The 26,721-nt window shown below is 36.8% G+C and overlaps 2 long non-coding RNA genes across 2 annotated transcripts in view; both read left to right on the top strand.

Annotated features, from left to right (window-relative positions):
* Positions 1-1,136, top strand: part of LOC306667381 — a 58,795-nt gene extending 57,659 nt beyond the window's left edge. Inside the window, exon 3 of the long non-coding RNA XR_013765517.1 lies at positions 1,018-1,136. This is a non-coding gene — a long non-coding RNA (uncharacterized lncRNA). The remainder of the gene's footprint in view (positions 1-1,017) is intronic.
* A 20,957-nt stretch (positions 1,137-22,093) lies between these two features.
* LOC306667380 overlaps positions 22,094-26,721 on the top strand; it is a 36,133-nt gene continuing 31,505 nt past the window's right edge. The window contains exon 1 of the long non-coding RNA XR_013765516.1: positions 22,094-22,207. This is a non-coding gene — a long non-coding RNA (uncharacterized lncRNA). The remainder of the gene's footprint in view (positions 22,208-26,721) is intronic.

Here is a 26,721-nt window from a genome sequence, read left to right as displayed (position 1 = left end):
ATTACCAAATCTAAAAAAATTGCTGGAAAAGCTTAATAGGAGAAAAGAAATGTCAGAGGCCTTAAAGAGAGATCAGGATCATTAAACTTTTCTAAAAGGGGTCATAAAGTAAATATTTGAGGCATTATACACTGTAAGTTTCAGTAATAAGACTACTGAACTCTACTTTTGTAGGGATAAAGCAATCATAGAAATATGTAAATAATTCTGTGGATAAGCTCTAATTAAACATCTCTTATGTAAACAAATGTGGGCTGGAATTTCTCACCACATGGATGGATTGATAGTCATTATCCAATAAGAAGAAGACAGAGAGAAAATATTTTGAGAAAATAAACTGATTTTCATAGACTTGTCGGACAGGATCAAAAGGTCCAGCGTATGCTGGCATGTGGGTTAAGGCAGTCTCCAAAGGAATGAAGAAGGGAAATTGACAGAAAAAGGTTCTTAGAAATCATGGGTAAAAACATCCCTAATTACATTAGAGGTAAAAATATACAGATTCATAAATCTGAGTGAACCCCAATGAGTAAAAACACCACACACACACACACACACACACACACACACACACACACACAGGGAGCGGGAGAGATAGACACAAATGAGGCACATCACTTTGAGAATGTTGAAAATCAGAAAAAGAAAACCTTGAAAATAGTAAAAAAAAAAAAAAAAAAAGACATTTTATACAGGAGACAAACAACTTTAAATCATATCTACAAGAAAATACTGGAACATTGTCTTTAAAATTATAAATGAAAGAAAAAAAATCTAACAACCCAGTGAAGGAACTCTTCAAAATTGAAGGAGAAAAAAAAAATATATATTGAATATAAAGTAAAACAGGGAAATTTCTTTCTAGAGAATTGTACTAAAGGAAATGTTGAAGAAAGTTCTTTATGCCAAAGAGAAATATTACCAAAGGAAAACTCAGAACTTGGAGAATAAATTAATAGCATTGAAAATGTCAATTTATACAACTTGTTAATTGAAGTTCTATATTTCTTATGCCAGGGATGAAGAAAATATTAGGGGAAATATATATTTGTCATACTTTTGAGATGAAAACATTTTTATTTGTCGTTTTCCTGCACTAATTGCTCATTATAACTTTGCTGTTAAGTTTTCAAGGTAGGTAACATTTATATTCTTTTTTGTAACTATAATTTTATCATTTTTGTATATGAATCTGTTCATAAACCTAAAAATATTTAAGTTATTATGATTTTTAAAAATTAAACAATATGAGTACTCCTATGAAAAGTTACATTCTTATTGGAAAAATACCCAACCTTATGTAATATAATAAAGACACATTTACTATAACAAAATGAAAGATAATGTAGACACAGCAATACCAGATACTTTGTAATGTTTCAGCAAAAGTTGTTATAAGAAATAGAGTGCTATTACACAATGATTAAAGATTTAATTCCTCATAATGATATAATAATTACAAGTTTATTTGTACTAACTGCATAAATTATCTAAAGCAAAAATTGACATAAATACTAAAACAAATGATCACTGATTATTTTATTTATTTGTCACAGTAACTGATGAAACAAGCAGATAGTCCACAGTTATGCAGAAGACTTAAACCATGCAGTTACCATCTTGATCGACTTATGTATATTGGTCAAGTTCTCATACACTGAACTACATATGAACTTCAGAATGCATTCTTGTATTAGAGTTCTTCAGAGGAGTGGAACCAATAGAAAATACAAAATTATAAGAGGGGATTTATTAGATTGCTTTGCATGAACAAGGGTGGATAGGCCTATGGTGGCCATCTTCAGGCTGGAGAGCCAGAGAAACCAGAGATGCTCAGTCCAGGAAGCTGGAAACCTCAGAATGAGAGAGAAGTCAATGATGCAAACCCACTTCCAGCCTCCTGGATTGTCACTGGTATAAGTCTTCTCAAAGGCTGAAGAACCTGGAATCTGACAACAGCTGAAAAGAAGGGTCTGGTGTGAAGGAGAGCTAGCATCCTCCTTTTGACACTTTTTCATTCTATCAGGGTACCCAGTCTATCAGACAGTGACACCCACTTTTGAGATAGGACTTGTCCACAAAGTTCACTGACTCACATGCCAATCTTTTCCAGAAACACCTTTACAGACACACTCCAAAGTGTGTTTTATCTGATCTCTAGGTGTCCCTCAATCTGGTCAAGTTGACGACCAAAATTAACTGTCAGAATTCTTATTCAAATATGTATTGAAGCATTTTCAAATATATGCAAATAATTTACCAATATGAAGCATAACCAGAAGACATTGCTGTAGAAATTATGTACATTATACTGTCATAAGATCATTGGATCACATTATGAAGAATGATACTTTTGATGCTCTGAGAAATAAAATAATGAATGTCGATTTAAGAAGAAATAGAAACTAAGAATAGTCTTTAATATTCTATATAAATATACTTCATAGTAGAAACTATCTTGGCAAAGAACAATACAGTAGATAATTTTAAAAATATTTGAAGAAGAAATATTTTCAATCTTATTCAAACTCTTCTGTTTCACCCTTGATATAATGCAAGGGTGACCAAGGCAATAAAAAGAAGGAAAACTGTACCCAATCTTACCCTGATGTACAAATTACAAATAACACCTGAGCAAATCAAGTCTTACAATCTGTAAAAAGTTACAACAATCGTAACTCAGCTAATTTTACCCTAATAGTTTGATTTTGTTTTATTTAGAAATCAAATAATAAAACTCACACTATTAACAAAATACAGGAGAAAAACGCTATGATCATATAAAAGATATCAAACAAGAATATTTTGAAATTCAATTTTCTTTAAAGACAAACACTCCTGAAAACTGGGAGCAGAAGAAAATGCTATTAATCTCATAAAGAGTTTCCAAAACAAAGGAATAAAATCTACAGCAAACTTCACATTTAAAAGTAAACTATTGAGAGTTCTATTTCAGCAATAAAAGAATGCATGCTCCTATTACTTACTTTCAATAGCATACTTGGGGTTTTAGCCAGGATTATAGAGAAAGAAAATGAAAGAAAGGATAAATAAGTCAGAAAGAAGGAGTGAAGGCTAATGTTACAACCTACACAATGGAGAAAATGGATGTGGAAACAATGACAGAAATGGCAAAATGACTTAATAGAGTCATATATTTGTGGAATTCTAATTAAAACCTAGAACTTGAGCTCAGTCCAGTGTGCTTTCAGCCTTGTCATATATTCTTTTCATAATAGAGAAAATGTATTCCCAAAAGGTCATTTATTTTTTCTCTTCAAACAACTTCTGGATGTACCCATATACACTTAGCAAGTGGGAATATTTGCATGTAGACATGAAAATTTATAAGGTGTGTACAGATCAGAAAGCCTACTGTTAATATTTCCATTCAATTTGTTTCTGTTTGCCAAGTGTCATCCAGTCTTCAAGCAGCAAATACTACAATTCTGGGCTATTAGCCAATTTCCCTCTCCCCCAAAAATAATGCTCACATGTACCAAACAAAAATGTCCCTACAAATTTCTTTCATGACATTCCATGAGTCCCTTTAATCCCTTTTGGATTACTTGTGTCACAATTGCTAATGACCAAAGACAATAGAAAATATGACTTAAGGGCATCTCAGGAGTTTACCAGATGATACCCATTGCAAACTCAAGGGTGTAGAAGTAAAAACTCCTTACACAGGGATGCACAGGAAGTTGTTTTCCCAGGATGTATTTCACCATGCTCAGTCACCCAGGCACTTAGAAACTGCTGTAGCCTTGGTCCCAGGGGACCCCAGTATTTTGTGTGCTGGTGGCAGATTTTGGTGTCATCCACATGGTGCTGGTTCTGCCGGAAGGCACAATGATGGAGTGGGAAGCCCAAGGAATCTTCCACCAAGATTTCAAAGAAAGGCCAGGGAGGTCAGACAAAGTGCAGTAGTGTCAGAATCTCTGTAGACAGTCCTCAATAGGGCAATGCATAAAGCTGTGAAAGTGAATTCAAAGTTAAAATGGAGACCCCAGGAAGTAAAAATGCCAAAAATGTGAACTGTCTGATGAAGTAAACTTATGGCTGCAGAGAAAGCCAGGCTAAGAGAGAGGCCATGAGCACTGCAACTAGCCAGGCTAAAGGGATGGGCTGCACAAGCCCTTTGGAGAGAATGTCTCACCATATGTGCATTAGTTGCCAGAGAGAGAGAGAGAGAGAGAGAGAGAGAGAGAGAGAGAGAGAGAGATTGCCTGGTTGAGTTTAGGTCTTGTTTTGATCTTATTCCTTAACTCTGTTCCCCTATTCTTCCCTCTTGGAATAGGAATGTTTACCCTGTGCCATTATATACTAGAAGTTTGTAACTTCCTTTGGATCATTACAGGGTCTCACAGCTCAGAGTCTGCCTTGAGTCTCAGATGTCATATTGGAATTAGACTTTTGGGTAATGCTGTAGCTGGTAAGATTATAGGGATACTTGGGACTAAATGCATTTTGCATTATGAGATGGACTTGAGTTTTTGGGAGTCTGGGGCAGAATGCAATGATTTTGTTATAAGCTGCATCCCCCAAACTCCTAAGTTGATGCAGGACTATTCAGAGGGGAAAGGATCAGATCATGAGCCTGTCATCTAAATCACTTCATCCTACTTTGAATAGACAACTGAGTGGTTTGTAACTTTAGGCAGGTGGATAAGTCATTGGAGGTAGGCCCTGGCAGGGTACATCCTCCCTGGAACTTCCTGCCATGCCCCCTTTCTCTCTGCTTCCTGGCTGCCATGAAGAGAACAGCTTTCCTCTGCCCTGCTCTTTTGCCATGATACTTGGCCTCACTTCAATCCCAGAGCACTAACCTCTAAATCATGAACCTAAAGTAAATTAATCTTCTTTTAAATTGTTCTCATCTGGTATTTTGGAAAAACAAACTAGAACAGAAAGCTACAGAAAAAAATCCCTGATAAACAAGTGTGCAAAAATCTTCAACAAAATAGAGACTCAGTTCCAGCAAATATATCCGTAAAATACATAATGGTCAAACACAATTAAGCCTGGCTATATAAAGTTTCAATATTTGAAAAATAATGTGATCCATCTATTAAAAATCTGAAGAAGTAAAGCTATCTGGCCACATCTATTGATTCAGATAAATTATTTGACAAAATTCAACATCCATTCATAATAAAAACTTGTAGCAAAGTAGAAAAAGAGGGGAACTTCTTCAACTTGCCTCCATCATACTTAATGGTGAGTGAATAACATTGGGAGTAAGGCAGCATTGTTTACTGTTACTACCACCATTAAAATAATATTGCATATTCTAACCAACTCAGTTAGACAAGGGGAAAAAATGGATTCAGATGAGAAAGGAACAAGTTAGGATAGTTGATATGAAGATTCCCCCAACCATCTCCAAAGTTTCTCTGAGAACTAATGAGTACAACAAGAATGCAGACAACAGAATGAGCATACAAAACCAATTATATTTCTAGATACTTGCAGTGGACACCTGGAAGCCAAATATTAAGTTCCAGTACCATTTTATAATTGCTCAAGAAACTGAAATACATAGCTGTCAGTTTAGCAAAATGACTCATATGATGAAAACCATAAAGCGTGAATAAGTGATCAATGATAATACAAAAATGGAAATATACTGCTTATGAAGATTGGGAAACTCAACAGGTAAAGATGTTATTTTCTTCCAAACTTCCCAGAATTAACATAATCTTAGTAATATTTTTGTGACTACAGGTAATTCTAAAAGGTATTTGGTAGGGAACAAAATTGGCCAAATTATATTGTTATAGTGTGTGCTTATATTAATATGTAACAATAAATTCTAATATAATTATAAAACACCAATAAAAAATTTAAAAAAATAAACAACAAATTTCAAAAAATGTATTTGGAAATCCAAAGGAACTAGAAAATCTAAAACAATTTTGAAAAAAATGAAAGAAAAGGAGGAGAAACCTGTCTATCTAATTTCAATACTTATTTTAAAGTAATATTGTGATCAAGAATGTGAGATCACGCATCAATAGAACTGATTGAGAACCTAGAAATAATTTCATATAAGTATGGCCAGCTGATTCTTCCAAGGTTCAATAGGAGTTTAAAGAGGGGAGGAATAGGTTTGTCAACCAACCATGCTGGAGTAATTTAATGTCCATAGACATAAAATGAACCACAACCTGAATCAAACATCTTGTACAGAAATTAATTCAATTCATATTTAAAATGTAGAACTATAACACTTTTAGAAGATTACATAGAAAATTTTAGGTCCTAGGGCTTGGTGATTCGTGGTTATGATATTAAAAAATAATAAATTTATTAAAAATGAATATATTGTACTTCACCAAAATTTAAAACCTTTGCTCTCCAAAAGATTCCATGGTGAGGATGAAAAGACAAGCTACAGAACAGAGGAATATATTTACAAACCAAGTATCTAACAAAGAGCTTGTATCTAGAATGTATAAAAACATTCTCAAATTTAGCATTGAAAGAAGTTGTAGACTGGACTCAACATTGAAAATCAAAAATCCCTGTTAGAAATGGGCAAAAACCAGAAGAGACATTTCACAGAAGAGGATATATGGATGGAAAATAAACACAAAGGAGAGATATTCACATGATGACTCAGTAGGTCAACTTAAATAAAAACCACAATGAGACATCACCAACCACCCTCTGGAACATTTGAAGCTTTAAAATAGTGGCAAAACTAAACGTATAATACAACTCAAGACAGTGATAAGGTAATACTACCTATTAGAACAAAACTTTGAAAGAGTGATAACACCAGATACTGGCAAGTATGTAGCAACCTGGATTGCTCATACGTTGTTGCTGGGAAACCAACAATGCACAGATCCCACTAGTATATGCCAACTCAGATTTATTGAAAGGCACTATCCTGAGTTACAAAAGCTAATCTCCTAAAACCACATGATGTATGATCCCATTTCTACAACATAGTCAGAATTTAGATTGATAGAAGACCAGTTAGTGCTTGTGAGGGGTTAGAAATTGTGGGCAGGTGACAGGAGTGAGTGTAAATCTGAAGAGGTAGCACAGGGAGAAGGAGCTTTGTGAGAATGGAATAATTCTGTATCTTGCCTACAGCAATGGTGGCAAGACTTTGCATATGTGATAAAGTGACACAGAACTCTGTTGCTAATCTCAACTGGATAGTATAAATTAGATACTATGTATAGTTAGGTAAGGAGTAACTATAAGGGGAAAACACAGGCAACCATTAACTATTGGAGAAAACATGTAAAAGGGAAAAAAATATAGATTGGGGAACTGAAATTAGAATCTGATACTATTAACCCAGCCAAAATAACATAGTGTCTAGTAATTTAACTAAAAGTATAGTTTCACCTGAATAGTAGAAAGTAAAGAAAAGAATGAGGAAAAGATGGAGTTAGGGAAGGGTAATAGTAAGAGCCAAATCAGTATCTGTAATGGGAAGAAAATAATAATTTTTACAATTATTTAATGAAAACATGGCAGTATAACCATGTTATTTTGACTTGCAGAGGAAAATAGTAAAAGATATGAGGAAGGATTTGAAAACAGTTGCCTCTGGAGAGGGAGACTGAAAGGGTCCAAGAGGGTGGGAGAAAGGTCTTTTCCCTTTGTATACTGTGTCTTTTAATATGTGTAAAATTTGATAAAAATCTCCAAAAAGTGGACTGTTATCTTATAAATAAAAAGAAGTTATAGACTGACCTAAAAGAGTAGGCCATCTATAAAACCATCATGCAAAAGAACGCATAAAAATGTTGGAAAAAAGTAAATATAATATGAACTTCACAGCTGAACTTTTGAAAAATAAGGGAAGCAGGAGGGAGAAAAAAGACAAAGGAAGCTTTAACAAGATCTGTGATTTAGGAGCTATAGCCAATGCTGTCTCCAGGTGCTTGCCAACATCAGCATTAGTTGTTAACAACTGTGAAGGAGTCAAGCTTCAAATCCTTGGGCTTTAACAATACAGAGAGTAGCATCCACAACTTAAGAATGAAGCTGGGACTCTTCACAGAGTAGGGGCAGAGTAGACAGAAGCTACTCAGAACATCAAAGACACCTGTCTGTTTTATTCCTCTTCAGAACTTTTAGATCTTAGGCTTCCTTTCTCTTTGGGTAAGGATTCAAAATAAATGCCAAACCTATGAATTAATGCAATGAAGTCACACATGAGTAAAACTATGCTAGGTCCTGGCATTAACAGCGTTATTCCATTCTGTCTTTATGAAAGTTTGCTTCCTCAACCCACACTTGTCAGAATTTCAGGGGGACAAAAAGTCATCAAAACATAAGTGCAAAGAAATTATGCCATTATGAGGAACAGCCCGTGGAAACCAAGACCTTCAGGTAATAGCACAAAAAAGTAAAATCATTATTGAGAAATAAAAAATGGACTGTGTGATACTACAAAGTATACTAGAAAGACTGACCTATAACTAAATATAACCGCTGAAGAACAAAGAAGCATAATTGAAATTGAATATTCCACATGATGTGTGTGCTAAATGGCAGGTTAAAAAAAAAAAAAAAAAGCAGGTAAGACCTCAAGAAGAATCAGTCATAGGAAGACAGGCCTGGAATGTTTACCTGGAACATAACCCACAGAGAGGAAAGAGAAATATGAAAGAGATTGAGTGGCATCAAGAATAAGTGGGGGGTGTATTCATTTACTTGGGTCTTTAAAAATAAAAGTCTGAGATTAGGAAGTAGTAAAAGGATTACAGCCTGGGAACTGTCCCCAATTCTGGAAGAACAAAAATTCTTAGATTTAAAGAATATAATGAATTCCAAGAAGGATGAATAAAAAGAGAATGAGAAGAAAAAAAAAAAAAGAGGAAACCCACAACTGGACACATATAGAATAAAAGATCTTCCAAACTGATGATAAAATAAAAACTGACTACAAAGGAGTAAGAGCATCAAATGCAAAGACAGTAGCAGTAAAGTAGACATGTCCTTATAATTTACAGTTTCTACTTTAAATATTGTTAAGGAACGAAAGTTTATAAATAATAATCCAGAAAGTTCTCCCTAGAGAGACAACATTTTAAGACAATGGCACTTTTTCAAACACAGGGTGATCATATTTATCACCAGCAGGTCCTCATTAAATAACTTTTGAAGAATGTACTTTCTAGAGAGGGAAATTGAAGCCACCAGAAAAGGCTGACATGTAAGAAAGAATGCTGTCCAATGATCTAAGTTTACAATAAAGGCCATAAATATTCTCTTTACTGGGTACATGGTGTACTTGCAGCAATCCAATAATCAGCTGCCCTGAAAAGCAAATAGACTAATGTAATCCTGCAATGTGAAGTTCAGATCTCCTGGAGAAAGACCATCCATGACAGTTTTTGACTAAAAGTAACTTGACCATTTAGATGGGTTAAAAATCCATCATAAATATTTACTATTTAATATAAATGCAGCAATACCACCACAGAGAGCCCTAAAGTTTGAGTTCTCTTGAAAGCTGATCAAGGTCCAGGGTATCATTGATTGGACTTCAAAGAAGCAATAGGAGACAATACTCAAGATTGAGATAAGGTACTGTGGACAGTAGGATTTAAATATTATTTAAAAATTTTGTCATTTCAAAATTTTCTACATAATTATGAGAAAATGAAACCAATTATCTTCTAAATTCTAATTTTTTAATGAACTGCCAATATTTAAATGTCCTCACAGCATAAATAAGCCAGTGATTAAATATTCACCTTTAAATCCTTTTGCATTATTGGTGGGGTAATAATAAAATTATTTTTCTGTATATATTTTCTCTGAGTATTTGAAATAGCATTCAAATTATAATGTCAAGCAAATTGCTTTCAATTTGCTTGAAATTAATTTGCTTTTAGCATGTCCTGAACACCAGGCACAAAGCTGATTCTCTACCTAATGGTGTTCAGGGTCCAGGGAACAGGCAGAGATGGGAAAGATAGCAACACTCCAGGGGGTCAGTGAGATAGCAGAACAGAGGCTGTGCATGGGTACTGCTGCTCAAAGGCATCCAAGTAGGGAACCCTGATGTGAGTCTTACTGTTTAAGGATTTCTCTAGGAGAAGGTTGAGAAAAAAATTCCAGGGAGAGGAAACAGCTTTAAAAAGGAATTTAATCCAGGGATACCAACGGTCATTTAGTTAATTAAATTTATGCAAATATGCCATGTATAATTTAGCAGAAAGATTCAATGAATTGAAACAATTTTGTCTGTTTGCATTCCAGGTCACACATTCCATAAATGAAATAGTGTTGTGTGGCAGAGAGTTCACCTGGCTGTGAGTTGGACCAGGATGCGTAGCCCAGAGATGTTGATTGATATTGGACAGTCACATTTGGTGCTAGGGGTATATGCTCTGTGACATCCCAACACTTAAATCTTGCCTCTTCCAGACTGATTTTTCTCACAGGAATAGATAGGAAAAGAAAACTAGTTGATATGTTAAGAGATGAGAGAAATGGAATCATAAAAATTTCTCAGTTTAAACCAGAGAAGGCAAAATAAAGTATAGAAAAATAGAAATAAAGATTAAATGTAACAAGAAAACAATTACATTGTGTTATTTAAATGTCAATAATTGCCTTATACACAAATGGCCTAACACACCAAATAAACACATAGATTTTCAAGAGTAAAAAAAAAAAAAAATCAAAATCCAATTGTGTGTTATCTAGAAGAAATTTACTTTAAAGATTAGTCCCCATCTTAGGTCTTATTAAGATCTATGATCTTATTAAGATCTATGGTTTTACTTGAAATGTTTTGGTCTTCTGAGTTTATTGGGCCATTAAATGCATTTTTGACTTTAAGAATATTTTTTACATATGATGAGTTTAACAGGACATAACCCCAATAGGTTGGTTGAGAGGAATTTGTACAAAATTACAAGTAGGTTGAAAGGAAAGGGATGAAAACATGTATATACCCTGCCAACTCTAATCAAAAGAATGCTCATATGGCTATATTAATTTCAGACAAAAAGCATCTACAAATAAAATTATCAGGGATATAAGGTGGCTTACATAATGATAGTGGAGTCAATTCTCCCCAAAAGACATATCTAGTCTACTTTTACAAGTACCAAGAAGATCATTTCAAAATATGTGAAGCAAAAGCTTATAGAATTGCAAAGAGAAATAGACACACTGTCATAGCTTCCCACCCCTATCTGCAGGTTGTTTAAATGTGGTTTTAGTTTCCTGTGGTCAAATGTGGACCAAAAATGTTAAATAGGAAATTCTAGAAATAATCATTTCATAAATTTTATATTATTCACCATTCTGAACAGTGTGCTGAAATCTCACATTGTCCTACTCCATATTGTCCAGGATGTGAGCCATATTTTTTCAGTTCATGGATCCCATATATACCTCCTGCTAATGGGTCAACTGTGGTCTCTCCATGCTTGCATTCAAGTGACCCTTATTTTTCTGAACAGTGTCCCCCCAAACCTAAAATATGAAGCAATTTGGGTATTCCTAAGAGAAGTCATAAAATGCTTCCTTTAAGTGAAAAGATAAAAGTATTTGATTTAATAAGGAAAGGAAAAAAATTAGATGTTGAAGTTATTAAGATCTATGGTGGGGGATTCAAGATGGCGGACTAGAGGGTGGCTGCGCTTCGTGTTGCTCCAGGACGCAGGACTCAAGAAGAGGAGATATAGAGAGACTTGGGACCAACTCAAAGCAGCCGGGTGAGTGTCTCCCATTGGGGAGGCATCCCGGACAGGGCGGTAGCCCGGAAAGCAGGGAACTTTGTGAAGTAGAGCTGCCGGCGAGACGCCCCTCCCCCCGCTGGAGCAGTGAACGTGGACAACTGGGAGCATTGGAGAGGTGGCTGCTCACCACAGCACCTGGACTCGGCGCAACCCACCCGGGCTCTGGGAGGCTGCCCAAAGGAGAGGGTGCGCGGTGAGCTGTTTGGACTGAAAGGGACCACCCCTGAACACAGGGGACTGCCCAGAGGAGAAGGAGAAATACGGGCTCGGCACGTATCTTGGACTTGGAGCAGCTGCGCCAGGGCTCTGGGCGGCATTCCGGTGGAACAGCGTGGTGAGTGGTTTGGACCCAGAGCATCCGCTCCTGAACATAGGGGGGTTGTCTGGAGAAGGAGGAGGAGCGCGGCGGGGTGCTTGGGCTCGAAGAGACTGCACCAGGGCTACGGGTGGCAGTCGGGACGAGAAGGTGCACAGTGAGTTCCTGGGACTCGTGACGCACCAGATCTCTGGGTGACTGCCTGGTGGAGAAGGAGGTGTGTGGTGGGTCACTTGGACTTAGAGCGACCGCACGGAACAACAGGTGGCTGCCGGAGGAAAAGGCGTGTGGCAGGTCACTGGGACTTGGAGCGATTGTAAGGGGCTCCAGGTGGCTGCTCAGAGGAGGGGCCGCACAGCCAGGCGAAAAGTGCAGAGCAGGGTCCCAGGGCCTAGGCAGCTTCTTGGTGGAAGAGCCCCACAGACAAACTGAGGGGTGGAGCGAAGGCTCCAGGACTGCAGGCAGCTTCTCTGAGGAGAGGCAGCCTAAGGAGATTCGTCTGCGAAGGGCGAGGCTTCCAGGCCCAGGAGGTAGGTCCGGGTCCCTGGGAACATTGCAGAAGAAGGCTGCCCAGCCCAGGCGGTAGTTGTGAATTGAACGGAACCTCTGGGAGGGAAACCGACCAGCGAGACCTCCCCACCGGGTGAGTCCTCCCTGTCGGGTGAGGTTCTCCCAAAAGGACTGTAAAATCAGAGACACAGACCCAAACTGGCCTTGCATCAGCCAACATCCTACTTCCCCTTTGGATGACCATTCATCAGCAAGTGAAGGTACCTCTGCCCACTAGCAGGGAATATACCCCACCGGAAAGCCACCCCCCCTAGGGAGTCAGCTTCCTTGTGGAGCACCGCATTATCAACTTCCTCAAAGACTTCAGGCTACTGAAGGCTAAGAGGGGATATACTAGAAATCTTCAGGGATATTATAAGACAATAGAGGAAATCTGCAATATCACAGCAGTCAACTGATACCTGAACAATATGAGAAAACAAGGAAAGAAAATGCTGCAAACAAATCTAGATGTTACATCAATGAAACCCAACGACAGCATGGCAGAAGAAATGACAGAAAGGGAATTCAGAATGTACATATTTAAAATGATCAGAGAAGCAAATGATGAGATGTAAGAGCAAATGCAGGCACTGAATGATCGCACCAATCGACAGTTAAAAGAGCAAATACAGGAAGCAAAAGATCATTTCAATAAAGAGTTAGAGATATTGAAAAAAAAACAAACAGAAATCCTTGAAATGAAGGAAACAATAAACCAAATTAAGAACTCCATAGAAAGCATAACCAATAGAATAGAACACCTGCAAGACAGAACATCAGACATTGAAGATAAAATATTTAACCTTGAAAACGAAGTTGAACAAACAGAGAAGATGGTAAGAAATCATGAACAGAATCTCCAAGAACTATGGGATATCATGAAAAGGCCAAATTTAAGAATTATTGGGATTGAGGAAGGCTTAGAGAAACAGACCAAAGGAATGAACAATCTATTCAATGAAATACTATCAGAAAATTTCCCAAATCTGAAGAATGAAATGGAAGATCAAGTACAAGAGGCTTATAGGACTCCAAATATACAAAATTACAACAGACCCACACCAAGGCACATTATAATGAAAATACCTAACATACAAAATAAAGACAGAATTTTAAAGGCCGCAAGAGAGAGGAATCAAATTACATTCAGGGGGAAACCAATACGGATATCAGCAGATTTTTCAATCCAGACCCTAAAAGCTAGAAGGGCCTGGAACAACATTTTTCAAGCCCTGAAAGAAAATGGATGCCAACCAGAATCTTATACACAGCAAAACTTACCTTCATATTTGATGATGAAATAAAATCCTTCCATGATAAACAAAAGCTAAAAGAATTTACAAAAAGAAAGCTAGCATTACAGAACATTCTCAGCAAAATATTCCACGAGGAAGAGATGAAAAAACAAAGAAACAAATCAGCAATTGGAGGAACTATCCTAAAGGAATAGTCAAATAAAGGAAGAACAAAGTCGTCTCAAAATAAATAAATAAATAAATAAAATGAACCAAATGACCGGGAATACTAATCATATCTCAATAATAACCCTGAATATTAATGGCCTGAACTCATCAATCAAAAGACATAGACTGGCAGATTGGATCAAAAAGAAAGATCCAACAATATGTTGCCTGCAAGAGACTCACCTCGTAGAAAGACATACCCATAGACTAAAGGTGAAAGGATGGGGAAAAACATACCATGCACATGGACTCAGCAAAAAAGCTGGGGTATCCATCCTCATTTCAGATAATGTGGACTTCAAGCCAAAACTAGTCAGAAGGGATAAAGAAGGACATTACATACTGCTTAAGGGAACCATAAATCAGCAAGACATAACAATGATAAGTATCTATGCCCGAACATTGGCTCATCCATGTACGTCAAACAAATCCTTCTCAATTTCAGAAACCAAATAGACCGTAACACAATAATACTAGGTGATTTTAACACACCTCTCTCACCACTGGACAGATCTTCCAAACAAAAATTGAACAAAGAAACCATAGATCTCATTAACACAATCAATAATTTAGACTTAACGGACACTTATAGAATATACCATCCAACCAAGAGCGAATACACTTTCTTCTCAGCAGCACATGAATCCTTCTCTAAAATAGACCATATATTATGCCACAAAGCTAATGTAAGCAAATACAAGAAGATAGAGACACTACCTTGTATTCTATCAGATCATAATGGATTGAAGTCAGAAATAAATGAAAGAGTAAAAAACAGAAGCTACTCCAACACCTGGAGATTAAACAATATGCTATTACATGATGAATGGATAACAGAAGATATTAGGAAGGAAATTAAAAAATTCTTAGAGGTAAATGAGAACAAAGAAACATCATATCAAAATCTTTGGGACACTATGAAAGCAGTACTTAGAGGAAAATTTATTTCATGGAGCGCATTCAATAAAAGAAGTAAAAATCAACAAATAAACAACCTAACACTACAGCTCAAAGCCCTAGAAAAAGAAGAACAGACCAACATCAAAAGTAGAAGAAGACAGGAAATAGTTAAACTCAGAGCTGAAATCAACAAAATTGAAACAAAAGAAACAATACAAAAAATTGACAAAATAAATAGTTGGTTCTTTGAAAAAATAAACAAAATTGATAAACCCTTAGCCACACTAACACAGAGAAACAGGCAGAAAACTCAAATTGCTAAAATTCGGAATGAACAAGGAAATATCACAACAGACACGATTGAAATACAAAACATAATTAGAAGCTATTTTGAAAATCTATATTCCAACAAAATAGAAAATTTCGAAGACATCAACATGTTTCTAGAGACCTATGAATTGCCTAAATTGAACGAAGAAGACATACACAATTTAAATAGAACAATTTCAAGTAATGAAGTAGAAGAGGTCATCAAAAGCCTACCAACAAAGAAAAGTCCAGGACCAGATGGGTTTTCAGCCGAGTTCTACAAAATCTTTAAAGAAGAGCTCATTCCAATACTTCTCAAAGTATTCCATGAAATAGAAGAGGAGGGTACCCTCCCAAACTCATTCTATGAAACCAATATTACCCTGATACCCAAGCCAGACAGAGACAAATCGAGGAAAGAAAATTTCAGACTGATATCATTAATGAACATTGACGCAAAAATTCTCAATAAAATTTTAGCAAATCACATACAAAAATATATTAATAAGATAGTGCACCACGATCAAGTGGGTTTTATCCCAGGGATGCAAGGTTGATTCAACATCAGGAAATCAATAAATGTCATTCACCATATCAATAGACTTAAAGTCAAGAATCACATGATTATTTCATTTGATAAAATACAGCACCCCTTCATGCTCAAAACACTAGAAAAAATAGGGATAGTGGGAACATTCCTTAACATTGTAAAGGCCATCTATGCTAAGCCCATGGCTAATATCATTCTAAATGGTGAAAAACTGAAAGCATTCCCCCTAAAAACTGGAACAAGACAGCGATGCCCTCTTTCACCACTTCTATTCAATATCGTTCTTGAGACCCTAGCCAGATCAATTAGACAGACCAAGGAAATTAAAGGAATACGAATAGGAAAAGAAGAACTCAAACTATCCCTATTTGCGGATGATATGATTATATACTTAGAGGAACCAGGAAATTCCACCAGAAAACTGTTAGAACTCATAAGTGAATTCAGTAAAGTAGCAGGTTACAAGATCAATGCTCATAAATCCAATGTATTCTTATACATAAGTGATGAATCCTCAGAAAGAGAAATTATGAAAACTACCCCATTCACCATAGCATCGAAAAAAATAAAATACTTGGGAATCAATCTCACAAAAGAGGTGAAAGACCTCTACAATGAGAACTACAGAACACTAAAGAAAGATATTAAAGAAAACCTTAGAAGATGGAAAGATCTCCCATGTTCTTGGATAGGCCGAATTAATATTGTCAAAATGGCCATACTACCAAAAGTGCTATACAGATTCAATGCAATCCCAATTAAAATCCCAATGACGTACCTTACAGAAATAGAGCAAGCAATCATGAAATTCATCTGGAAGAATAAGAAACCCAGAATAGCTAAAGCAATCCTTCGCAGGAAAAATGAAGCAGGGGGTATCGCAATACCCAAACTTCAACATTATTACAAAGCAATAGTAACAAAGACGGCATGGTACTGGTACCAAAATAGACAGGTAGATCAATGGTACAGAATAGAGGACACGGACACAAACCCAAATAAATACAACTTTCAAATACTAGACAAAGGCGCCAAAAATATGCAATGGAGAAAAGATAGCCTCTTCAACAAATGGTGCTGGGAGAATTGGAAATCCATATGCAACAGAATGAAACTAAACCCATATCTCTCACCCTGCACAAAACTCAATTCAAAATGGATTAAGGACCTTGGAATCAGACCAGAGACTCTGCAGATTATAGAAGAAAAAGTAGGTCCCGATCTTCAACATGTCGGCCTAGGACCAGACTTCCTCAACAGGACTCCCATAGCACAAGAAATAAAAGCAAGAATCAATAACTGGGATAGATTCAAACTAAAAAGCTTTCTCTCAGCAAAGGATGCTATCAGTAATGTGAAGAGACAGCCTACAGAGTGGGAGAATATCTTTGCCAATCATACTTCAGATAGAGCACTAATCTCCAGAATCTATAAAGAACTCAAAAAACTCTACTCCAAGAATTCTAATAATCCAGTGGACAAATGGGCTAAGGAAATGAGCAGACACTTCACAGAAGAAGATGTACAAGCAATCAACAGACATATGAAAAAATGTTCAACATCTCTAGTAATAAGAGAAATGCAAATCAAAACCACCCTAAGATTCCATCTCACCCCAATTAGAATGGCGATTATCAAAAATACAAGCAACAGGTGTTGGCGAGGATGTGGGGAGAAAGGTACACTCATACATTGCTGGTGGGGCTGCAAATTAGTGCAGCCACTCTGGAAAGCAGTGTTAGGGTTAGGGTTAGAGTTAGGGAGGGGGACAAGAATGGAGGAAGAAAGGACTGTTTAGAGGGAAAAGAAGGGTGGGGGGGGAATAATAGAATGAATCAAACAACATTATCATATGTAAATTTATGATTATACAAATGGTATGCCTTTAACCCACGTACAAACAGACAAACAACATGTATCCCATTTGTTTACAATAAATAAAAAAAGAAAAAAAAAAAAGATCTATGGTAAGAACAAATCTATCTGTAAAACTATGAAGAAAGAAAAATTTCTGATAGTTTTGCTGTTGTACCATGAACTGCAAAAGTTACGGCTTCAGGATATGAAAAAGTGTTTAGTTAAGAAGGAATAAGTCATTAAATTTGTGAGGTATGTATGGATAGAAAAAATAGTGTATATAAGATAAGACCCATAGTTTCAGGAATCCACAGGGGTCTTGCAACATACCCTTCATGACAAAGGGGGATAACTGCATATGAAATACTTTGAAGGAAGTGAAAATGCGACTTACTAAAATGTAGTGATTCAGTGCTGTAGAGCTTTCAGGAAAATTTATAGCATTAAATGCATACATTACCAAAAAAGAAAGATGTAAAATTGGTAATCTAAACTTCTGCTTTAGAAAACAAACAAACAAAAAAAAAAACAAATGAAGAGCAAATTAAATCCAAATTAGGAAAAAGAAAAGAAAGAATACAGAGCAGCAATTAATGAAATAAAAAGGAAAATAATGGAGATGATCAAAACCTGGTTCTTTGCGAAGATCAGGAATATTGATATTCCTCTAGGTAGGCTAACCTGGCCTAAGAGAGAAGGTGAAAGCTAAGAGAGAAGATAAAATAACCAACATCAGAAGTGAAATAGGGACCATTACTATTAATCTCATGCATGTTAAAAGGATAATAAAGGAATATCTTGATATGCTCATAAATTTAACAAATTAGATAACTTAGTTGTGGGTCCTTGAAAGACACAAACTCTCAAAACTCACATAAGAAATAAATAATCTGAGTAGGTCTACAGTAATTTAAGAAATTGAATTAATAAACTTCTAGAAGAAGAAGAAAAAGGCCCAGATTGTTTAAAATTCTGTGTCTAAGATATAGAAAGGACTATTAAAATTTGGCAATAAGAAAACAACCCCAAAAAACAATGAGCAATAGATCTGAACAGACACCTTGTCCATGCTGCTGGGACAACAATAGTGCATGAAAATGTGCTCAACATCAGTTGTCTTTAGAAATTTGAAATTTAAAATAATAATGAGATACTACTACACACCTATGAGAAGGGTAAAATAACAACAATAAAACCAATAACAATAATGATTGTTGCTGAAAATAGGAACAGCAGGAACTCTAATTCATTGCTGGTGGGAATGCAAAATGGAACATCCTCTGTGAAAGTCATGTTTGTCATTTTCTTATAAAGCTAACCACACTCTTACCACATGATCCAGGTCTGTACATGGATGTTTATGGCAGTTTTATTCACCATTTCCAATACTTAGAACAAAACAAGATGTCCTTCAACAGACAAATACAAAAACTGTGATACAGTCACACAATTGAATGTTTTTCAGCAATAAATGAAATGAGATATCCACTCAAAAAACAAGAATAACCCTTAAATGCATATTTAAAATTAAAGGTGGCTGTTTGAAAGGCTACACTAATTACGTAATATTCGGAGAAAAATAAAACTAAAGTAATGGTGAAAAGATAAGTGCTTCCTAGGGTGAACACAAAAGATTTTTCAGGTGGTGACACCGTGATACTGTAACTGTGGGTTCTGTGAGTTCATTGATCTTCACAGTCCAATGAGTTAACCCTAAAGTATGCAAAAATGTATTTAAAAAAATGATCATATCAGAGGATTGTAGAACATGGAACAGAACATGACAAAACAATATAATTGAATTACAAATATTTGAAAGAGCCTCACAGAGAGAGGTGAGTGAAAGGTGCTGACAAAAAGCTTTGGATATGAATCTGTATGAGTAAGGGTAATAAAAGAGTATATAAGCATAATCCAATTGACAAAGCATTTCCAACAAACATACAGGTTAATAACTTGATACTGCTATATGTGCAGACTGGACTTGAACAGTTTGATTCATTGGATAGTAGTAAATAGGAGCCAGGCTCTGTATGGTTAGATTGATAATTTACAGAAAAATACCAGGGAAGACCAGAATAATCCTTGTGGTAACAAATTAAAAATGGAGACAACCACATGAACTCATGTATAGCATGATATAGACAAAGATGGATACATGTAGAAACATTCACAGGTGTGTGCAAACATGTATGCTATTTTCTAATATTTTATCTGAGAAGCCTAGAGGCAAAAACAATCCAATGACAATGAGCACACCCGCTATTAGTATTAATGCTTTTTTCAATGTTAGGAACCTGACCTTCTTGGAGAGAGGGCTGATTCTAGGAAGGGGAAGGAGAAACAGAATGTGAGCTGGAAGAACCTATCTTGTAGCATAGGAAAGTATGAAAGTACTTTAAAATAAAAAACAAGCAAATGAAGACATCACAATGATAGGATATGTCAAAGGAACACAGAAGCCAGCTGAGAACATTCCCAGTGGCCAGAACTAGAACAATCTGAATAACCAATAAAGCAGTGTCAGGCTAGAAGTCAATGAATCAGATAAACATATATGCATCTATAGTGATATAAAATAAAGGATTACACAAATAAATACATGGGATGAATAAATAAATCTTCCCATCCAGAAAATTCCAAAATAACTTAGTTGTTCTGCATCCAAGGAGCTGGAGATTAACTTTCCACTCCTAAATGTATTTATTCTATGTGTACCAATTTCCACTGAAAGGAAGCATAACATGGGAAAGGAGGACTAAGAGTAACAGTGGAGCAACCTGACAAACACTACTTTGGCCAAGTGATCAATAATCTTACATCATGTTGATAGTATTTATTATTGATCTGCCACAATGAAAATGGTCCTTTAACTGTATGGTTTTCCTCAGACAAGCCCATTACTCCAGGCTAATTATGAGAAAAGGCAAGATAAATTCCAATAGAGAAAATGCCTACAATATATTTGAGTAGTTCTTAAAAATGTCAAGGTCATCACAAATAAGGAATGTCTGAAAAATTTCATAGCCAAGAGAGGTCTAAGAAAACATAGCACCTAAATGTGATATAGTATAATGAATTATTTTCTGTTACTGTGATGAAATACCTGAGGCTGGGTACTTATAAAAATGAGGTTTACTTAATTCACAGTTTTGGAGATTCAAGAGCATGACTCCAGCTTCTGCTCAGCATCATGTTGGATAGCATCACAATAGCCAGAACATGTGAAAGAGATGGTAAGATAGGAATTCAGAGAGATTCAGGAGCCAGTTCTTTCTTTTCTAACAATCAAGTCTCAAAGGAACCAATTTGAATTCTGTGAGAACTACATTAATCTCTACTGAGGTTAACACCCCCAATGACCCCCACTGTGCCTCACTGTCTCATCACCTGTCAATCTTGCTACAGCAGGGACCAAGTTTCTAGTATGTGAACCTTTAGGGAACAAGTCATAACACCCAAGCCATTTCATATGGTATACTGGATAGGACTTTGGATTAGTATTTTGTTAAAATACTAATAAAATATGAACAAACAATGGACTTCAGTTAATAAAAATATAAACATTGATTTATTAGTTATAACACACATACTTTTCAAAAGTAAGATGTTAAGATAGAGAAAAACGGTGTGAGATCACATACTATCTTGGCAGTTTTTTTTTGAAGCTAAACCTCTTCTGAAAAAAGAGTCCATTAAAAACAATGAATTGATGGAATGGCATAACAATTGTTGTTGTGCAAGAAAGCCTTGTTAAGAAAAAGAGTGGGCTGGGGATATAGCTCAGTTGGTGGGGTGCTGGCCTTGCAAGCACAAGGCCCTGGGTTCAATCCCTAGCACCGCCCAAAAAAAAAAAAAAAGAAGAGCTGGCAGCTAAAGAGGAAGTTGCTGCAGGCAGAAGAAGCAGCTGATGCAAATGTTTAGGGTAGAGAGAAAGAATGTCCCTTGGGAGGCACAGAAGGCAGAAGCACCCCTCAATCATCAGTCAGCTCTCCTTTACAAGCAAAGTTGAACAGAGATGAGCCATGGAAGAGGGGGTTGGAGGGCTGGGCAAACCTCATTGAGAAACTTGAACTTTCTGCACAAAGAGAAGCTATTCGAAACCTTCAAGCAGTGGAGTATCATGATTAGACTTGTGTTTTCAGAAAAGTTTTTGAGAAAGTGGAGTTTTGTCATGGTTTGATGTGAGGTGGCCCCAAAAGCTCATGTGTGAGACAATGCCAGAAGGTTTGGAGGAGAAATGGGTGGGTTATGAGAGAATTAACCCAATCAGTGAATTAATCACCTGATGGAATTAATTGAGTGGTAACTGAAGGCAGGTGGGGTGTGGCTGGAGGAGGTGGGGCTTTGGGGGCGTGGCTTTGGGGTATATACTTGTATCTGGCAAGTGGTGATCTCCCTCCCTCTCTACTTCCTGATCGTCATGTGAGTTGCTTCCCTCCACCATACTCTTCTGCCAAAATGTTCTGCCTCACCTCAAGCCCTGAGGAATGGAGCTGGCCGTGTATAGACTGGGACCTCTGAAACTGTGAGTTCTCAAAGTCTTCCTCTTCTACAATTGTTCTGGTCATATCTTTTAGTCACAGTGGCACAAAAGCTGACTAAAACAAGTTTGGTTTGCTTTATTTCCTTTCTCTGCTGTTCTTCACCCCTGCAATCAGGGAACCATTGGTGCAAGCCCTTGGCTACTTTCATTAGGATAGCCAAGTGGAAAGAAGCCTGTCAGCCCCAACACCAACTTGCTTGCGCCTTCTCATCCTTTAAAGCCATAAGTAGATCTTATGAGGAAGTTAAAATGCCTCATTCTCTTCAGATGTTCCTCCCTGCGGGCCATTGCGGGTATCTCAAACTTGTTTGGTAATTACCCGGAGCCTTGGAAAATAGGCTTGTGTCTTCTGCACTTCAGACATAATTTTCAGTAATTAGTTATCAATTACCACTCTGCTCCCAAGACAAGTGTGATTCCTTTTCCATGATGTGTTCCTCTCACCAAAGCTGTGCTGACAGGCAATTGAGTCATATCTTTCTCAAGCTTGCCAAAAGCCACACACTAAACAAAGAGGGGAAAGGAGAGAAAATGAAATGATACCCACTGGATAATAGATAATTAGATAATTATCCCTAACTGAAAACACACCTTGGAATTTGCATTCAAAATGAAGATATTTGGCAAAAAGAATGCTGATGTCAGGTAATGGGGAATTTTATTTCAGAGGAGTAGGTCCACGGGCAGAATTTAGTCATCCTCTGACTACTTGCTCTAGCCTCTTCACTTGCCTTCCTTCCCTTTAGCCTTTACTCCTATAATCTAATTTCCATGCCATCACTAGAATGACTATTCTAGAACATCATGCTACCGTTTAAAGCAAATAAAGGTGTGTGTGTGTGTGTGTGTGTGTGTGTGTGTGTGTGTGTGTGTGGCGTGTGCACAAATTAAATAACCTCTCTTTCTGTATTTTCAGTCCCCTCTCCCACCCCAACTCAGTGGCCTCATGGGTTATGCTTCAGCATACTGAGCTGTGTACATGTAGGTCCCTAGGCCTGGTACTGTGTGAACATAAAGCCCTGCTTCCTTCTTTCTAATTTCCATCAAATGCACCATTGTCAATCCTGACACACGGAATACAACATCTAGGTATCATTCTTGATCTTTTTTCCTTGATAGGAAACCATTGGTATGTGCTACTCATTCTATGCTCACATTTTTACTCCTCAGCCCTCACCAGTCCCAACAGAGGATACATCTTCTGGCTCGCAGTCTAGTGCCCACTACTATATGACTGTGTCAACTCCATTCCTACCTCTTTTTTTTTCTACTGGAGCCTCCCACCATCCCACCAAACTCTCATACCTGGAATTGGACCACATTGCTTCCTGCTTTCAGCATTCCATTGATTCCCATTGTTCCCACAATAAAATTACTTTTTCACACTTTTGACCTTTGCTCCACAGAACTTCACTGGTCTCTCCTTCCTTCTGTTCCATGAACACTTCTTCTAATGAATGCTAGGAGTAGCAGCATCCTCAGGCTTGAAGGATTTCTTCTGCAAAACCTCAGATGTCACCTCCTTGTTGTCCAATTGGGAAAAGTATAGGAATTGCTTTTCACATTTCATCAACAGAGTAAAGTTTTGAAGCATGGAATACAGGTCTGTGGACTCAGGATCAGGGTTCTTTAGGCCTGACCAAGCTCTCTTTTCTCAGCAAGAGTCCTCTTGAGCTAAGATCTGGCAAGAGGGCTCAAAGGTCTTCAATTTTTCTCACATGATGTAGGTCTGGACCAGGAGCTTCAAGCTCACCTAGAATCAGGGTTTAGATCAGTGAAAAATATGTAGAAATGAGTTTTTTATAAACAAATAAGGTCATAATACAGGATAATGGAGAGAACTCTTGTCCCAACCAAAGATTTTTGCATACATAATCCACCGCTAAGGAACTAGAAAAAGAACAAATGGGAGTGGTTGTGCATAGCTGTAATCTCTTGGCTTGGGAGGTTGAGGCAGGAGAATCCCAAGTTCAAAGCCAGCCTCAGCAACTTTGCAAGACTGTCTTAAAATAAAAAAAAAAAAAAAAAAAATATATATATATATATATATATATATATATATATATATATATATATATAAAGGGACCTGGGGATGTTGCTCAATGGTTAAGCGCCCCTGGGCTCAACCATTGGGACAAAAAATAAACAACAACAACAACAAAAAAAATGAACAAAGTAAACCCAAATGTATCAGAAAAGAAATAAACATCAGAGCAGAAACTAACAAAATAGAGACTTGGAAAAAAATAGATCAAGGAAACTGAGAGCTGTTGTTTTGAAAAGATAAGCAAAATTGACAACAGTTTATCTAGACAATACAGGGGGGAAAGATTCAAATAAACAAAATAAGAAATGAAAGAGGAGACAATACAAGTGATGTCACAGAAATAAAAAGGAACATGAACAATTCTATACCAAGAACTAGATAAACTCGAATAAACAGATGAATTTCTATACACATACAAGCCACCACGTCAGTATTAGTATTGGTAATCTTTTAATATTTAAATTTGTATTCAACTGTATTAAAAAATAAAAAAGCAACAATAAAATGTGCCTCAGGGACTGTTTGGTGCCTTCATTAGGCTGCTGGATGATCTCTAGTGTAGATGTTCCAGAAGAAGCTTCAAGGCAATATTGCAATCTTGGAGAATGAATAAAGTAAAAGGTCAAGATACAGAGGCAAAGATGGAGTGTGAGGAGATGAGGGAAACATCAGCAGAAGGTCAAGACTGTGGGACTGGAAAGGAAAAGCAGGAAAGGAGGAGAGGCAGAGAAGCAAAAGGAGGGAGATCTCAAAGACTCCCTGTCACTAATGAGGTTCTCATCACTTGCTTGAACCTCAAAATTGAGAAGGCCCTTTCTTCTCGTCTCTCCTTCTTTCCTGGTGCACATTATCTCAGACACATGCTCCTCTGGTGCTCACAAGCATTGACATCCCACCTTGGCAGACTGGTGCTCCATTGGCCTTGTAGGACTCATGGACATATTTCCAGGTGAATAGGAAATGCAGATAAATGCTGTTTTATGAGGGACAATAATGTGTGAGAAGGTAGAGGGAAAATATTAGGAAGGAATGGAAAAAAACCAGGATATTTGAGATGGATAGGTAGGATCTTTGTATAAAATCATCAACTCAAATATCCTATAAATGGAGTAACACTTTCAACAAAGTACCAAAAACACCTGGAAACCCTTTTTTTCTCTCTCCTAATCTGGTGTCTGGGTAATTCCAAGCGTCCTTCAACAGTGTGTTCCTGGTTTATGGGTGTGATTTTTAAGTCAGATTTTTGTTGCTGTGACCAAAATATCTGACAAGAACAATTTTGAGGAGCAAAAAGTTTATTGGGGGCTTAGTCCATGGTTGGCTGACTCCATAGTTCTGGGCAGAGTTGAGACAACACCATGGTGGAAGAGTATAGCAGAGGAAAGCAACTCAGGACATTGCAATAGGAAGCTCTGTTGACCAGGGGAAAGAATATAAACCCCAAAGGCAGGCCCCCCAGGGACCTACTTCCTCCAGCCACACCCTACCTGTCCTCAATTAGTGACCAGTTAATCCATATGACTGGTTAATGTACTGATTAGTTTAATAAGCTCATAACCCAATCTTTTCCCCTCTAAACTTTCTTATATTGTCTCACACATGAACTTTGGGGCAGGGGCACCTCTAATCTAAACCATAACATGGTCCCACTTCCAAATTGAAGTATAAAATTTTAAAACTTTATTTTCTTTCATTCTTATCAATATCCTGAGGCAGAGATAAAGGTCACTGAAAATTCATAGATGAAGAAGCTAAATACCAATTACATGACCAGATTTTCTGACTTTAATATATGTGCCATTTTTACTCATCAGATTTCTAGCTTCTCATTCTCCTTACCTCAATCCTAAATCTAGGATTACCTGTACTGGAAGGTTGGTCAGGGTTTCAATCCATAGTGTGGAGCTTCTCTGCCCAAGATCATCTTTTCCTAGAAAAGTCTATTTTTTCTAAGCATGTTCATCACAGGAGAAAAAATTATTGACACTAAGGGATGGTATGATAACATGTAATAACTCATATAATTTTCTCATAATGACACCAATATGGAAAGGATTTGAGTTAAAAAAAAAAAACACAACTTCCCATATGGTAGATTAATAATTGCTGAATGGCAGGATAAATAGGATAAATATTTTTGTTTTTTTTTTTTTTTTAATTTGGAGCAACTCTCAAACTGCTTTCCACTGTGGACACACTATTTTACAGTCCCAGTAGCAATGAATGAGAATTCCAGTATCTCTGCTGCTCACCTTTCACTAGTTATTTTTCCTTTTAAAAAAATATGTTGTAGCCATCTTAGTGGTTGTGGAGTGGTGTCCCATCATGATTTTCAATGCATTTAATTAATGATTAATGATACTGAACAGCTTTTATGTGTTTCTTGCCCATTTGTTTATCTTCTTTGAAGAAGTTTCTATCTATACCTCTTACCACTTTTTAAAATATT

Source organism: Sciurus vulgaris, assembly GCF_902686455.1.
Source record: "Sciurus vulgaris genome assembly, chromosome: 8".
NCBI classification, from domain to species: Eukaryota; Metazoa; Chordata; class Mammalia; order Rodentia; family Sciuridae; genus Sciurus; species Sciurus vulgaris.
This window is presented reverse-complemented; position numbering and strand designations above follow the sequence as displayed.